At 44.1% G+C, this 14,174-nt stretch overlaps 1 protein-coding gene across 1 annotated transcript in view; it reads right to left on the reverse strand.

Annotated features, from left to right (window-relative positions):
• Nucleotides 1-14,174, reverse strand: part of PGLYRP2 (peptidoglycan recognition protein 2) — a 360,132-nt gene that overhangs the window by 194,030 nt on the left and 151,928 nt on the right. The gene's annotated exons all lie outside the window — the stretch shown is intronic.

Genomic DNA, 14,174 nt, shown 5'->3' on the forward strand with positions numbered 1-14,174 from the left:
AAAAGTCATCATTCTCTTTAAATTGTTAGAACATGTATCTGCAATCATAATTATAATGCACTGTGGTATGTGTTAAAATAGGAAATATATGTAATGTCCCGTAGGAGCAGCAGAGTCAGTGGTGTTAGTGGGGGTGTGTCACGGAAGTAATCACAAAGCAGGTGACTGTTGGTTGGGGTCCTGAAACATTAGTGTGTGTTCCCTGTGTCCAGTAGTGGTCTGGAGGGGTCAGGAAGCCTGCCTTTCAGTTTGAGGGAACAGAGGGTTTGAGGTCCTCTCTCTTCTATTGCTCCAGTATACTGCATAGCAGCTAATAAAATACTGGGTTTATAGTTGACATTTAAATCGCTGATTGATCAATCAAGATGGGGATGTATCATTGGAAATGAAAATAGGAAGAGTCTTATGCTTTTTAGGTTTTTCTTTTTTTTCCTATGTCTCAGAAGGCTCTTTGACAGGAGACTTTTTATTCTCCCATACAATTCCATGAATACTTTTACCCTGGCACTTATTTTAATGGCATTTTCAATTTATAAATGTCTTTGAAACACATATTGTAAACTATTTGAGGGTAATGACCATGGCCATTGGTGGCACACCTTAAATGTGCATCGTGTTAAGTTTTTTTTTTTTAATTTTATTTATTTATTTATTTATTTATTTATGGCTGTGTTGGATCTTCGTTTCTCTGCGAGGGCTTTCTCTAGTTGTGGCAAGCGGGGGCCACTCTTCATCACGGTGCGCGGGCCTCTCACTATCGCGGCCTCTCTCTCTGCGGAGCACAGGGTCCAGACGCGCAGGCTCAGTAATTGTGGCTCACGGGCCCATTTGCTCCGTGGCATGCGGGATCTTCCCGGACCAGGGCTCGAACCCGTGTCCCCTGAATTGGCAGGCAGATTCTCAACCACTGCGCCACCAGGGAAGCCCCATCGTGTTAAGTTTTGAGTGTCATGTGGTCTACCATCAGTGCTTCCCTCTTTCACCCAGTTTTCTTCCTCATTTCCTTCTCCAAATTTGTCTCATTTTTCTACTTTCCCTTTTGCTTCTCTATTCTTGCTTTCTCTTTCCCATTGCATCTGTCATTCTTCTTCTCCTTCTCCTTCTGACTTCATTATGGCCAACCGAAGCCTTCTCTAGTCTGTTCTCTATCATCCTTGCCTCTTTATTGCCATCCACAAACTCTTACAGAATATTCTTGGTTGACTCCCTTACTTCCTAGCATACCCATGTACTTCATGATCACTTTAGAACATTGAAAAGGGTCGGAATGTTTAAAAATAGGTAATTCTAATCAGTCTTCTTTCACCTCTGGTATAAGACTCTTCTTCCTCAATCTGACCATTCTCAAATCTAGAAGTACTCCAGCTCATTGGTCCTCCTTACCCCCATGTTTAGGCCAAAGAACTTGTGAAACCTTAGCCCTGTTTAATACTTGAATTTATCAAAACATAAGAGAGCTAATTCTGCCTAAGGGCACCAAAGAAGAATAAAGATGCCACAGATAAACGTTTAGTCCAGATTTATAATGGACTCTAAGTGCCTAGTTGAGTGCTGACCATTAACTCACTTGAACAACAGGGAGCTCATGACAGAAACTAACATGTTAATTGTATAGACACTTCACCATTCCTCAGTGTAGCTGATAAACTGCATCCAGTTAGCTTAAATAACATGAATGATGAATTTCCCTGTGTATATAAATTGGGAGTTTGTAAAGTTATCTTTTTCCCTTTGTACAACTACTGACTACCACCTCGCTTCGTCACGGCAATAGAAAATGATGACTAAGAAACACATTGTCTCTGGGCTTCCCTGGTGGCGCAGTGGTTGAGAATCTGCCTGCTAATGCAGGGGACACGGGTTCAAGCCCTGGTGTGGGAAGATCCCACATGCCGGGGAGCAACTGGGCCCGTGAGCCACAACTGCTGAGCCTGCGCGTCTGGACCCTGTGCTCCGCAGCGAGAGAGGCCACTATAGTGAGAGGCCCGCGCACCACGATGAAGAGTGGTCCCCGCTTGCCACAACTAGAGAAAGCCCTCGCACAGAAACGAAGACCCTACGCAGCCAAAAATAAATTAATTAATTAATAAAAAAAACAAAAACAAAAACAAAACCACATTGTCTCAGTATCAGTGGACATAATGTCTTAGTATTCTACAAAAATCTCTAAATTCTTAATCTAAGAGATATATCTGCCAATATCTTATATCCTTATCCTTTGTTAATATAAATATCCAATCTATGAACGTCTCAGTTTCCTTACTTAGAATATGAGGTGGATAGATTTGCTAATATCTAGGGACCTTTCCAATTTTAACATTCCCTGGTTCTAAGGGCTGAGCCAAATACAGTGGCTCCTGAATCATTAACCTCGCTCACGATGAAAGTTATCAGCAAGATCTGCATGCAAGAGATCAAATATTCATATCCGTATATACTGTAGCACATTGACTTTTACAGAACTCAAAGTAACACAACATAGTTACATTCATAGACTTAAGGTCACTGTGGTATACTTTACAGTTTTTCTTTTCCCTAGGAAGGAAATGTAGATCCCTGGGAAGGGATTTCTTTCTCTGCTTTTTAGTAATGTAAGCCTTTATTATCTCTTGGATCCTAAAAATGGGGAGGGTTTTGGCAGGTGGAGCTTAGGAGAGACCCATCAGGTGGCAGGGAGAACATGAGAAAGGGCAGAAGGAAGAATGGATTTTGAGAAGGACCTGATATCTTACATGATGAGAGCAGCGTTTCACAATGTCTGTCCTGCACAACACTGGTTTTAGATGATGTTGATGTAGTTACAAGACAGAAGCATATGGGAAGAGCCGTACTCTACATCCCGACATGAAATTCAGGTTTCACTTTGTTACATTACGTACTCTGAAAAGTTTTGGAGGAAGGAAGTGATTTCATTTTTTTAATTCAGTCTTACTCACAGTTACTTGAGAAACCTATATTCAGCTGATGGGACTGTATTTTGTGAAAGGCCAATCGAGAAATGCTGAGATGGAGCTTAAGATATTTCTGTGTGGGGACAGGCATGTGATTATTTTTCTTATAATTCTTTACTGTTTGTCCTAACAGTTGTTATTTTGCAGGGTTTTGTTTTGTTTTGTTTTTTTTTTACATCTTTATTGGAGTATAATTGCTTTACAGTGTTGTGTTAGTTTCTGCTGTATAACAAAGTGTATCAGCTGTATGTATACATATATCCCCAGGTTTCAGTTTTAAGCCTTCTGTTTTTACCTGAGTCATTGGGCCTCTTAGAAAGCTCAACAATTCTGCGGTCTTCATCTCTTATGTAGTTTCCAGAAGCTCCTGGCACTTACCAGTATTTCCTCTTGATTCTTTTCCTCCGACTTCAAACTTCTTACGATTCTGAGCTGATTGTTTTCTCAGCCTCTAGTGTCAAAACCAGCCACGTCGCTCATGTTCATTGTCTCAGATACAAGGTGCAATATTTCCCACGTTTATGTGTGTCAAAATATAAGTCAGGGATTGATACATAGCATATGCTCAATAACAATTGTATTTCCTTTTTTTCTTTGTTCAAAGGTATCCAAATACTGGCCAAGTTCTTAAATTGAAAGTAGAGTGATCTAATTTATTCAGCTCATCCAACCATCAATATTGAACATTTGTCTTTTTTCTTACACATATTTCTTGTATTCCAGTCGTGACGTTCTAGAGCACAGTGAGCACATGTATAACTTATTACTGTATTACTACCTTGGCTATTCCTTGACCAAAATTTACTTCATACAGCTGACAGCCTAATTAACCTACTAGAGTTTTTTTTAATGTATGCATACAAACCATAAACACCAGTTGCATTGCTAATAACTGAATTTTTACATCTCTATGCACCCATGTATCCAACACCAGGTCAAGGTATTATAAAATATTTGTAACACCCTACAAGGTTCTCTGTTACTTCTTTCTGTTCCATACTCCCCCAGGGCAACACCCAAGCTGACCTCTTTCACCATATATGACATACAGGGAATCACACAGTGTGTATTCTTTGGTATCTGGCCTTTGGTTACATATCATTATATCAGTAGTTTATTTTTTTATTGTGTTTTCTTGATTTTTTAAACCTAGACATTCATACAGTGTCAAAGTACCACTGATTTCTTAATATTATTATGCTGACCTCCATCTTCAGAGGCTTTCCACAGTCTTCCATCTGTCTTTCCACCTACTTTCTCTTCCGTCTAATGATGTTTCATTTAACCAACCTCAGTCAGCCTTTCCCCCATATTCCCCAACACGTAGCACTCCTGTGTTCAGCCAGTTTTGTTCCCTATTCCATAAGCCCTTTGTGCCATTGCTGACACTGTGCCTGTGCCCTGCCCGGAAGGCCTGTTCCCTACCCTCTATATACTTGTTCAAGACTCAGTTTAAATGCTGCCTGTTCTAAGAAGTCTTCTCAGAAGAAGCCAGTGCTTTTTGGAATCCTTCTTTAATGAAATCCCATAGCAAGTGTCATCTGTCCTCCCTGATCTGGTAATTAATTATCCATTGTTCCTATCATATAGTGTTTGTTTTTCTTATGTGCTGTTATTATTTATTGAAGCAGATTATAGTGACTTGAACCAGGAACTGGGTCATTTTCCTCTTCATTTTAGTGCAAGTTTCTGTGACATGAAGTTAAACTCCTTTTCCCTCACTTCCCATTCACCCACTTGTTAAACACAAAGTACAAGTGAAACTTATTGGTTAACAGGTTTTTGTGGTCCTTGGTTCTGGTCCCTAGGTCTAAGCTGTGCTTCTGTAGTGCTAATTTGACTGATTTCTTATTGTCACATAACTGAGGAATTAACTAAATCATTACAAATTTAGATACATATAAGATATTATAAGAAAACCAGTGGATGTCACAAGTTTAGGCCTGGGGGAGAGTGTTGTATGAGTCCTAGTTTGGTGGGGCTCACACTGCATGATCACGCCTTCCAGTATTCCATTGTAAGTAAGAAAGAGGTATGCAAATATATGCTTAACATTTAACAGTGTTGATAAAAAAGAGAGGAGAGAAAGGGATGACAGGTACTTTGAGAGCTTTTTGGAATTCATGAACAATTATGATTGGATGGGGAAAAAGAAAAACCGAGGGCTAACCTCCCGCAGGTGAGCTCAGGAAAGAGAGAAGGGCTCATCTGGTATGCAGGTAGAGAGGTTTGACCTACAGAATCTTAGAAAACCTCAACAATCTGAGCAGTGATGGCAAGAGGCAAACTAAAGGGATAACAAAAGTCTGCAAAAGTCTCGCACCAAGAGCTTTGGCATGGTGTTCATCATCTCGCTAATCCTAGCATGCAGACATTTATGAGAGTAAAGTCAGGTCTTTGCCAGAGTGGGTTCCTTATTTGGGCAACTGGGTCAAATGAAGAAAGGCAAATGTAGGCTGCCGGAGTAAATAAGGAGAGGAAAAACAAAACGAACGAGACCTATCATTCATCAGTGGTTTCCCCCCAATATTCTTAGCCTCCACCTTATCTCCATCTTACTGGTAAGACAGGAACTAGACTGAACAGTCAGGTCAAAGGTCTCTACAGAAACGGAGGTAATATAGAAAATAAGAAAATAAAACATGAAATTGTAGATTTTCTTCCTAGGGGTAATTGAGATGATAGTTGAATAATAACATAAGATCAGGTGAAGTCCAAAGACATTTTAGAAAAGCTGGATAAAGTAAGAAAACATCTGTTCGCTGGCATCTGAATGTTAGAGAGACACCAAGACATGTGGGCCAAGTTCTGGAGAGAAGGGAAACACAGACGCAAGCTTGACATTTGGTGCAGCTTTTCTCCTTGGGGCATTTGCTGATTCAAATCTTACAGACTAGGAGCTGAAAAGCCAAGGAGTTCAAAAGACTCTAACCACAGAAGCCAAACGGCAAGAGCTCAAGCTAAAGGCAACAACTAATGGAATGACAAGCTAAGTGTATCTTTAGTCTCACAGGGCTGCGGAAACCATTACATTTAAAGCCTAACAAATACATGGGTAGTTGGGAATAGGGAGAATCCAAACGCTCATATGGTAATCCCAAAGGGCAACACCCGTAGAGGAAGGACAAGACAGAAATAGAGCAACCTTCACACAGACTGAAAAACAGCTTTGAATGAGCTCAAACTGAGAATGGACTAAGGTTTCCAGTCCCTAGAGTAACTGTCTGCCATGGGCAAAAGGAAATCTTTTCAAGAGAACGATAACGACATCCAGAATGTGGAGGTATCTTTATAGTTTCCTAAAATAAGTTAAGCCCAATTTTAATATAAAAAATAATTTGATATACCAGGAAAAAGACTAAATGATCCAAAGCTCAAAAAAAAAAAAAAAAAACAGAACAAGAAAGAAAGAAAGAAAGAAGACAATATAAATAGACAAAGGAGGACAAGAGTTACCAGGCATTGGTTAAAAAAAACCAAAACAACTATGATTAAACAAAGAAAATAGACACGTGGCAAATAAGCATATGAAAAGATGCTACACATTCCATGTCATCAGGGAATTTTAAATTAGAACAATAATGAGATACCACTACACACCTATTCAAATGGCTAAAATCCAAATACTGAAATACCAAAGTTGTTGACGATGCAGAACAACTCGAATTCTCATTTGTTGCTAGCAGGATACTTGGCAGTTTCTTACAGAACTAAACATACTTTTACCATACAGTGATCTAGTAATCATGCTCTTTGGTATTTACCCATAGGAACTGAAAAGTTATATCCACATAAAAACCTGCACGTGGATGTTTATAACAGTTTCTTTCATAATTGCCAAAACTTGAAATCAACCAAGATGTTTTTCAATAGGTGAATGGATAAACAAGCTATTGTGTATCCGTACAAAGGAATAGCATTCAGCAATAAAAAGAAAAGGCTATGAAGCCATGAAAAGGCATGGAAGAAGCTTAAATGCATATTGCTAAGTGAAAAAAAGCCAATCTGCAAAGGCTACATGCATATTATATGATTGGAGCTATATGAAATTTAGGAAAAGGCAAAAGTGTGGAGACAATCAAAAGATCAGTGGTTGCCAGAGGTTGTGGGGAGGGAGAAAAGGATGGGTGAAGCCCGGAATTGTAAAGGCAGAGAAACTCCTGTGTATGGTTCTGTAATGGTGGATACAGGTTATTGCACATTTGTCAAGAATCATATAATGTACAAAACAAAGAGTGAAGTGTAAAGTAAAGCATGGACATTAGTTAGTAATAATGTGTCGATATTGGTTCATTAACTATAACAAATATATTATGCTAATGTAAGATGTTAATAATAGGGGAAACTGGGTTGAGAGGTAAGGAAGTATGAGAACTCTGTCCTTTCTGCTTAATTTTTCTGTAAGCCAGAAACAGCTCCAAAATAGTCTATTAATTTAAAAAACAAATGTAGACCTGCATACAAAACTTGCACGTAAATCCAACCACAGCAGCATTATTCATAAGAGCCCCAAAGAGGAAATAACCCAAATGGCCATTTACTGTGAATGATCAATGAAACACAGTAATAACCACACCATGGAATATTATTCAGCCATAAAAAGAAATCAAGTACTGATACATGCTACAACATAGATGAACCTTGAAAACATGCTAAGTAATTGTATGATTCCATTTGTATGCAATGTCCAGACTAGGCAAATCTGTAGAGACAAAGTATATTAGTGGCTGCCTAGGGTTCGGAGAAGTGGGGGAGTGAGTGACTTATAGTAGATTATTTTTTGGGGGGGGGGGTGGATGAAAGTTTTACAATTGATTGTGGTGGTAGATGCATAACACATTAAATTGTACACTTTAAATAATATGGAAAATAAATTATATCTCAATGAAACTATTATTTAAAATTATGATTTTACAGAAATTCAGTCCTTAACTATTATGTATCTATCTGTCTATCTAGCTATCTATCAATCTATCTATCTATCTCTCTCTCTATCTGTCTATCTATCCATCTATCTCTCTATCTGTCTATCTATCCATCTATCTATCTATCTCTCTGTCTATCTGTCTGTCTATCTATCTGTGTGTCTATCTATCTCTCTATCTCTATCTCTCTGTCTATCTCTATCTATCTATCTATGTCTCTATCTATCTATCTATCTCTCTATCTCTCTCTTCTCTGTCTATCTATCTGCCTATCTCTCTCTCTCTCTCTCTATCTCTCTGTCTCTATCTGTCTATGTATCTGTCTATCTATCTATCTGTCTGTCTATATATCTCTATCTCTCTATCATCTATCTGTCTATCTATCTATCATCTCTCTATGTATCTATCTATCTATGTATCTATCTATCTATATCTACCTGTCTACCCATCTATCCTTATGTATAGAACAGTAACAATGGCTTATAAGTCACTTCCCTACATTATTTTATCCTTCCAAAACTCTTGAGAGGTCAATAGGCCATAGGAAAAGCACTGAGTTCACTGGAACACTTGAAGGTTGAATTAACTGTTTGTGATCACTCAATCAGTAAATGGTGATGCAGGGAATTCCACACACATCTTCTCTGTCCTCCTTTCCTCCTTCCCTCCCTCCTACTTGCTGACTCTATTCCAACCACATTATTTACTGATTCTTCCCTGAGGACACTGGCATCCTTCCTCTGGGCCTTGCAGAGGTTATTCCCATGATCTGGAATGCTTTTCCCTCAGATGTCTGACTCATCTGCCTCCCTCTAGACTGTTCAAATTCCACCTTCCCAGTAAAACTTATCCTGTCTACCGTTGAAGTTGAAAGCCTTGCTCCTCTCTGCCCACAATCTCACCTCACCATATACTGCTTAATCTCCATAGCATTTATTCCTGGCGAACCTACCAGAGAATGTACATGGGTTTCTGTTCTCCCCTCCAACTGGAAGATAGGCTGCACAGACTCAGGAATATTGCCATTATTAAACCTAGTGGAGGCCCAGCAGAAGTCTAGGGTCAGCCAGAACTGGGCACAATTATAACTCTCGTGATTTGATATTTTAGTGGGTTAGCTCAGAGCCAAGCCAGTTATTAAAGAGGATCTTTTCTGCTGTTTTAAGCAGCATGGTACATTTGAGGTCAACTTAAATTTTCAGTAATTACAGAGCAGGTATGAACTCTTCCTTTGTTTCTCCAGACACATGAACCCGGATGCCAAATCCATCCTCTCTGGGTGTAGTGGGAATGTATGAAGATGACTGGCCTAAGTCTCAATTGAATAAAAAGATGCCCTAAAAGACATTTCAGCATTTTCGAAAAGTTCAGTCATAAAGTGTGGTTCCTTATCACGCATCAGGGATTATCTAGCCTCCAGTGTGGTTTTTGTTTTTTGCAGTAAAAATGTGTCATTTTATATTTTAAATTTGCATTATGAAAATAAGTCTGTACACGAAGTAATACATATCTAATGAATATGAATCATGTAAATTTGGTCATGGTATTTAAAGTTGGCTTTGGCTTTGAAGTATTTTTAAATTCATAGAAAATATTGAACTTCTAATAAAATAAAAAACATTGTAATAATTGATATTAATAATCAACTTCAAAATTTCTTTGTCTGCATTTTCTGTTCAATTTTAAAAGAGAAGTCACTTTCAGTAGTGTTCCCAAGTGAGTGATTGCACCTTCTATGATTTGAAAAAAGATCCGATTGCCATTAGCTATTCTTAAGTGCTGAACATAACTGAGAGAAATTGTAACAAGACACTCTCTGTCACTGGCAGGAAATCCATCTCCGTCCTTTGCGGGGGCAGTCCACAGCTCATGTTTTAACGGACGCGAATGCCAACCGTGGTTCTCACGTGACTTTCTGAAGAGCCCCCGCAGCAGGCCCAGGTACCTTGAGTGGACTAAGTCTCACTTTATGGCAGTGGCATCAGATGGTGGCTACAGAAGGTTGCCGACGTCCCTGTGTGCTCTGACAGGCTCTGCAGACCGGGGGACGAAAGGACCAAGGAACTCTGACCGCCCTCGGGAATCCCAAGTGACTGGAGGGACACCGCGTCAGGGCCCCAGGCAGTGTCGCCCACTGTTCCGGAGGCGGGCGGAGGCTCCGCAGCTTCATTTCGTCCCGTCCCTTCCGGTATTTAAAATTATTGTCAAGATGCTGGGTTAACTCAGGCAGGTCTACAAAGGCGTCCCAAGCAGCAAACATGTCTGTGATGAACAATGAAAGAGATTTGGGATTTGGGGATGCCGCAGGTATTTCTGTCCAAAACTGGCATCACCACAGGCAAGTCCTGTCGCTTCTCTTCATCAGTCTGAGAAAAACATTCTTCTGAGATACGTGCGGCCCACTCGATGCACTGCTCCACGGGTCGGCAGGGATTGGACACATCAGCACACTTAATCAGTCAGGGTGAGTCACCCCAACTCTCCCTCCTCTGGACCTTAGTTCCTCCTGATTGTCACTCGTTACACTGAAAACAGATTTCAGGAGTCAGCACGTGCAGCCATAATGTGTGCCTAATTCCACATCCCAGTCACTGGGACACAGAATTTTGGTGTCTTAAGTCTGGCTCCCACATCACCACTCACATATGTCAGTTCTTCCTCTACAGCTGAGTCAGTGAGTAAAGACACATAAACAGAAGCAGATTAATACGAACAAGGTTTTATTGACATATATATATGTACATAAAGCTGGGAAAGAGAAAGGCCCATTGAGGCAAATGCATAGGGGGAGAGGAAGCATCTGAAAACAGCAGTGGGCATCCTGCCAGTTCCAAGTCTAGGGAAAACTTGGGTCCGCCAAGTTAACAGTCAAGCCAGGGATGGCACAGTGGATGATACAGCCAGCTGTCTTCCATTCTCCTAACTGGAGCTTCTCAAGTCTGGTGTAGTTCTGAAGTGGGCTCGTATGCTCCTCACCCTCCAGCACACACACACACACACACACACACACACACACACACGCACACACACACACACACACACACACACACACTAGCACACCCCTGAGGTGTGGTCCTCCGGCTTGCTGTAGGAAGAGAGGAGGTGAAGTTTCACTTCAAGGGGCTGAGCCACTTTCCAGTGAGGCAAAGTCCATTCATGGTGACACACAGTTTGCAGAATAAGATCTGCTCTTCATTTGTTGAGTTTCTTCATAGAAGAAAGGAATTCGCTGGTGGCTCCTATGAAGCCCTGGGCAGGTTATGAGGCTGCCAGACTCCTATGAGCACAGGCACAGCTGCCCTGACCAGGGGCCTGCAAACACAATGCTGGCTCGTCTAAGTCAGAGGGGTGTCCTGACTCGGGGACCCCAGTGTTCTTCCTGAGGGTGGAGCTTCCTCTCTAAGTATGGATGCTGCTATCCCCCATGGTACCACCTGGGTTTTGACCAGGGGGGGCCTCAGGTGCTTTGTATGAATGTGGCACCAGAAGTGTATCCAGTCCCAGCAGGTGTGGTGCTCACCCAGCACCGGTGAGATGTTGTGCCCTCCGTCCGCACCACCTGTGTGTTGGCCAGGTGGGTCCCAGTTGTAAGCGGGAATAGCAGGTCCTCCAATCATGGGCATGATGTTGTTCCCTCCTAGACGACCACCACCTAGATTGTGGGCAGGTGGGCCTCTTGTGCTTGGCAATAAGGTAGAACTAGAAGTGTGTTGAAACCCACGGGTGATGACCACACTTGCAACTGCAACAGATGTGGTGTGCTCTGTTAGAAGGTGGAAAGTGACATGTCCCTTGACAGATTTCTTCTCCTTGGTGATGGAACTTTTACATGTAGATTTTCTCCGTCCAGATGGGCCCTGTGTGCAGTGACGGAAAGTGGGAACCCTAGGGCCTCCCATCGTGGGGATGGTGTTGTCCCCTGCCATCACCGTACCACCTATACTCAGCCCAGGTGGGCCCCAGGTGTTTGGATTTAAGGTGGAATCAGGTATGTTCCCAAATGCTGGGATGGTGCCCGCCCCTCCTAGTGCAGCAGCCTTGCCGTGGTCAGGTAGATGGCAGGTTGTCTGGCCCAAAGTAGGAACAGAAGCGGTGCTGGGTGCCCCACTTAGTCCTGCCCCGAAGTTAAGTGGTCTGGATGCCTGTGAGTGAGTGAGGCCTGGGGCTGACACACCGACCCCGAGGCTCCCACCGGCCGTAGGGGCTGCAGGTCCCATGAACAGTGGGCCCGGTGTGGTGTCGGCAGAGAGCGAGCTACTGTCCCCAGTACTAGGCATCCTGGTGGCAAGTCCGAAGCCAGTAGCAATGGACACAGCCCTGGGGAGAATGCCTGGCTTGTCGCCAAAGGCCGGCTGCGTGTTGCTGGTGGTGGCGAATAGGGAAGCTGGCGAAGCTGCCGGCATGATGCTGACTTGCGGTGGCTAGGCTGCAGGGGCGACTAGGACTTTATCTTGTGCTGAGGCTGCTGGGTTTCCCAACAGAAAATTATCGTTAGGCCTCTGCCCATCGTTGGCCCCCAATGTGGCCTGAGACGGGAGACCTGGGTCTAAGGAAGCTTGAAGTGTTGGTCTATCTGTTGACCACGTTGGAGGTAAATGCGTCGAGGCATGGGCTGAGGCATTGCTACTACTGGGAGGTGTGTTCCCAGAACTAGGAACAGCCCTGTGAAATGCCTATTGGTTCTGCCTGGAGACAGGGGCAGACTGGAAAATGACAGCCTGGGAAGGAGGTGTGGTGTCCATAGGTACAGTGCCAGAGCTGCTGCCTGCTGAAGCATTGGTGACGGCTGAGGCCATAACTGGGGGGCTGGGGAAAACAGGAGCCGAATGGAAAATGACAGCCTGGGAAGGAGGTGTGGTGTCCATAGGTACAGTGTCAGAGCTGCTGCCTGCTGAAACATTGGTGACGGCCGAAGCCGTAACTGGGGGGCTGGGGAAAGCAGGAGCCGAATGGAAAATGACAGCCTGGGAAGGAGGTGTAGTGTCCATAGGTACAGTGTCAGAGCTGCTGCCTGCTGAAGCACCGGTGACGGCCGAAGTCGTAACTGGGGGGCTGGGGAAAGCAGGAGCCGAATGGAAAATGACAGCCTGGGAAGGAGGTGTGGTGTCCATAGGTACAGTGTCAGAGCTGCTGCCTGCTGAAGCACCGATGCCGGCCGAAGTCGTAACTGGGGGGCTGGGGAAAGCAGGAGCCGAATGGAAAATGACAGCCTGGGAAGGAGGTGTGGTGTCCATAGGTACAGTGTCGGAGCTGCTGCCTGCTGAAGCACCGATGCCGGCCGAAGTCGTAACTGGGGGGCTGGGGAAAGCAGGAGCCGAATGGAAAATGACAGCCTGGGAAGGAGGTGTGGTGTCCATAGGTACAGTGTCAGAGGTGCTGCCTGCTGAAGCACCGATGCTGGCCGGAGCTGTAAATGGGGGGCTGGGGAAAACAGGAGCCGAATGGAAACTGACAGCTCCGGAAGGGGCAGCAGTGTCCATGTAGACGCTAGGCTGCAAGGTCTCACTTCCAGATGCCGTGACCATGCTGGTGGAAGGGATTGCCACAGAAGTCCTGGGCTGCCCAGTTACAATAGGGGGATCGATGGTAGGGGCTGGAAGAGGGGTAGGTGAGTTTAAAGGAGGGGTAGGAGCTACACAGATGGGTGTTGGGGGTTCTTTTTCATGGGACGGTGGCTGGACCTTCCTCACGTTCTTGGGGATCTTTTTCCAGCGACACTGAATGTTCTTCTCCAAGGTGCCTGGGTGTTTGGCAGCAGCTAAGCACGGAAGCTTAGGAGGAGGGGGCAGCTCACCTCGATCCCACGTCAGTGCCTCGTTCCCCGACGGGGGCGACCTCAGCCCTGGCAGCGGCAGAAAAAGCGGCAGGGGAATCTTCCGCTTCCAGGGCCTACTGCTGGTAGATAGCAGGGAAGAGGAGCTTCTTGTTGGGATGCGTGAAGACTCTTCAGGCTGCAGCTCCTTCCCAGACGTCAGTGAACCTGGTGATTTGGGCCGGTGGTCTTCACCCAGCACTTTTTTTGTTGGCCTCTCCAGCAGCAGGGAGCAGCATGCGGTTGGGGCAGAGGACAGCACGGCATGGGATGGGGCCTTCACCTCCCTCTTCTCACCTCCTTCCCAGGCTGTCATTTTCCGTTCTGCCCCTGTTTTCCCCAGCCCCCCTCTCCTCAGTGGGAGGTGACTGGATGGTACCGGCTTCCTGACGTTGACTCCCTGCTCAGGGCAGAAGGCAGGCGCTGGAGCAGCAGGGTGGTCCCGGTCAGATGTGGCAGCCTCCCAGGAGGGCAAAACCAGCGGGT

Source organism: Balaenoptera physalus (genome assembly GCF_965194825.1).
Source record: "Balaenoptera physalus genome assembly, chromosome: 3".
NCBI lineage: Eukaryota > Metazoa > Chordata > Mammalia > Artiodactyla > Balaenopteridae > Balaenoptera > Balaenoptera physalus.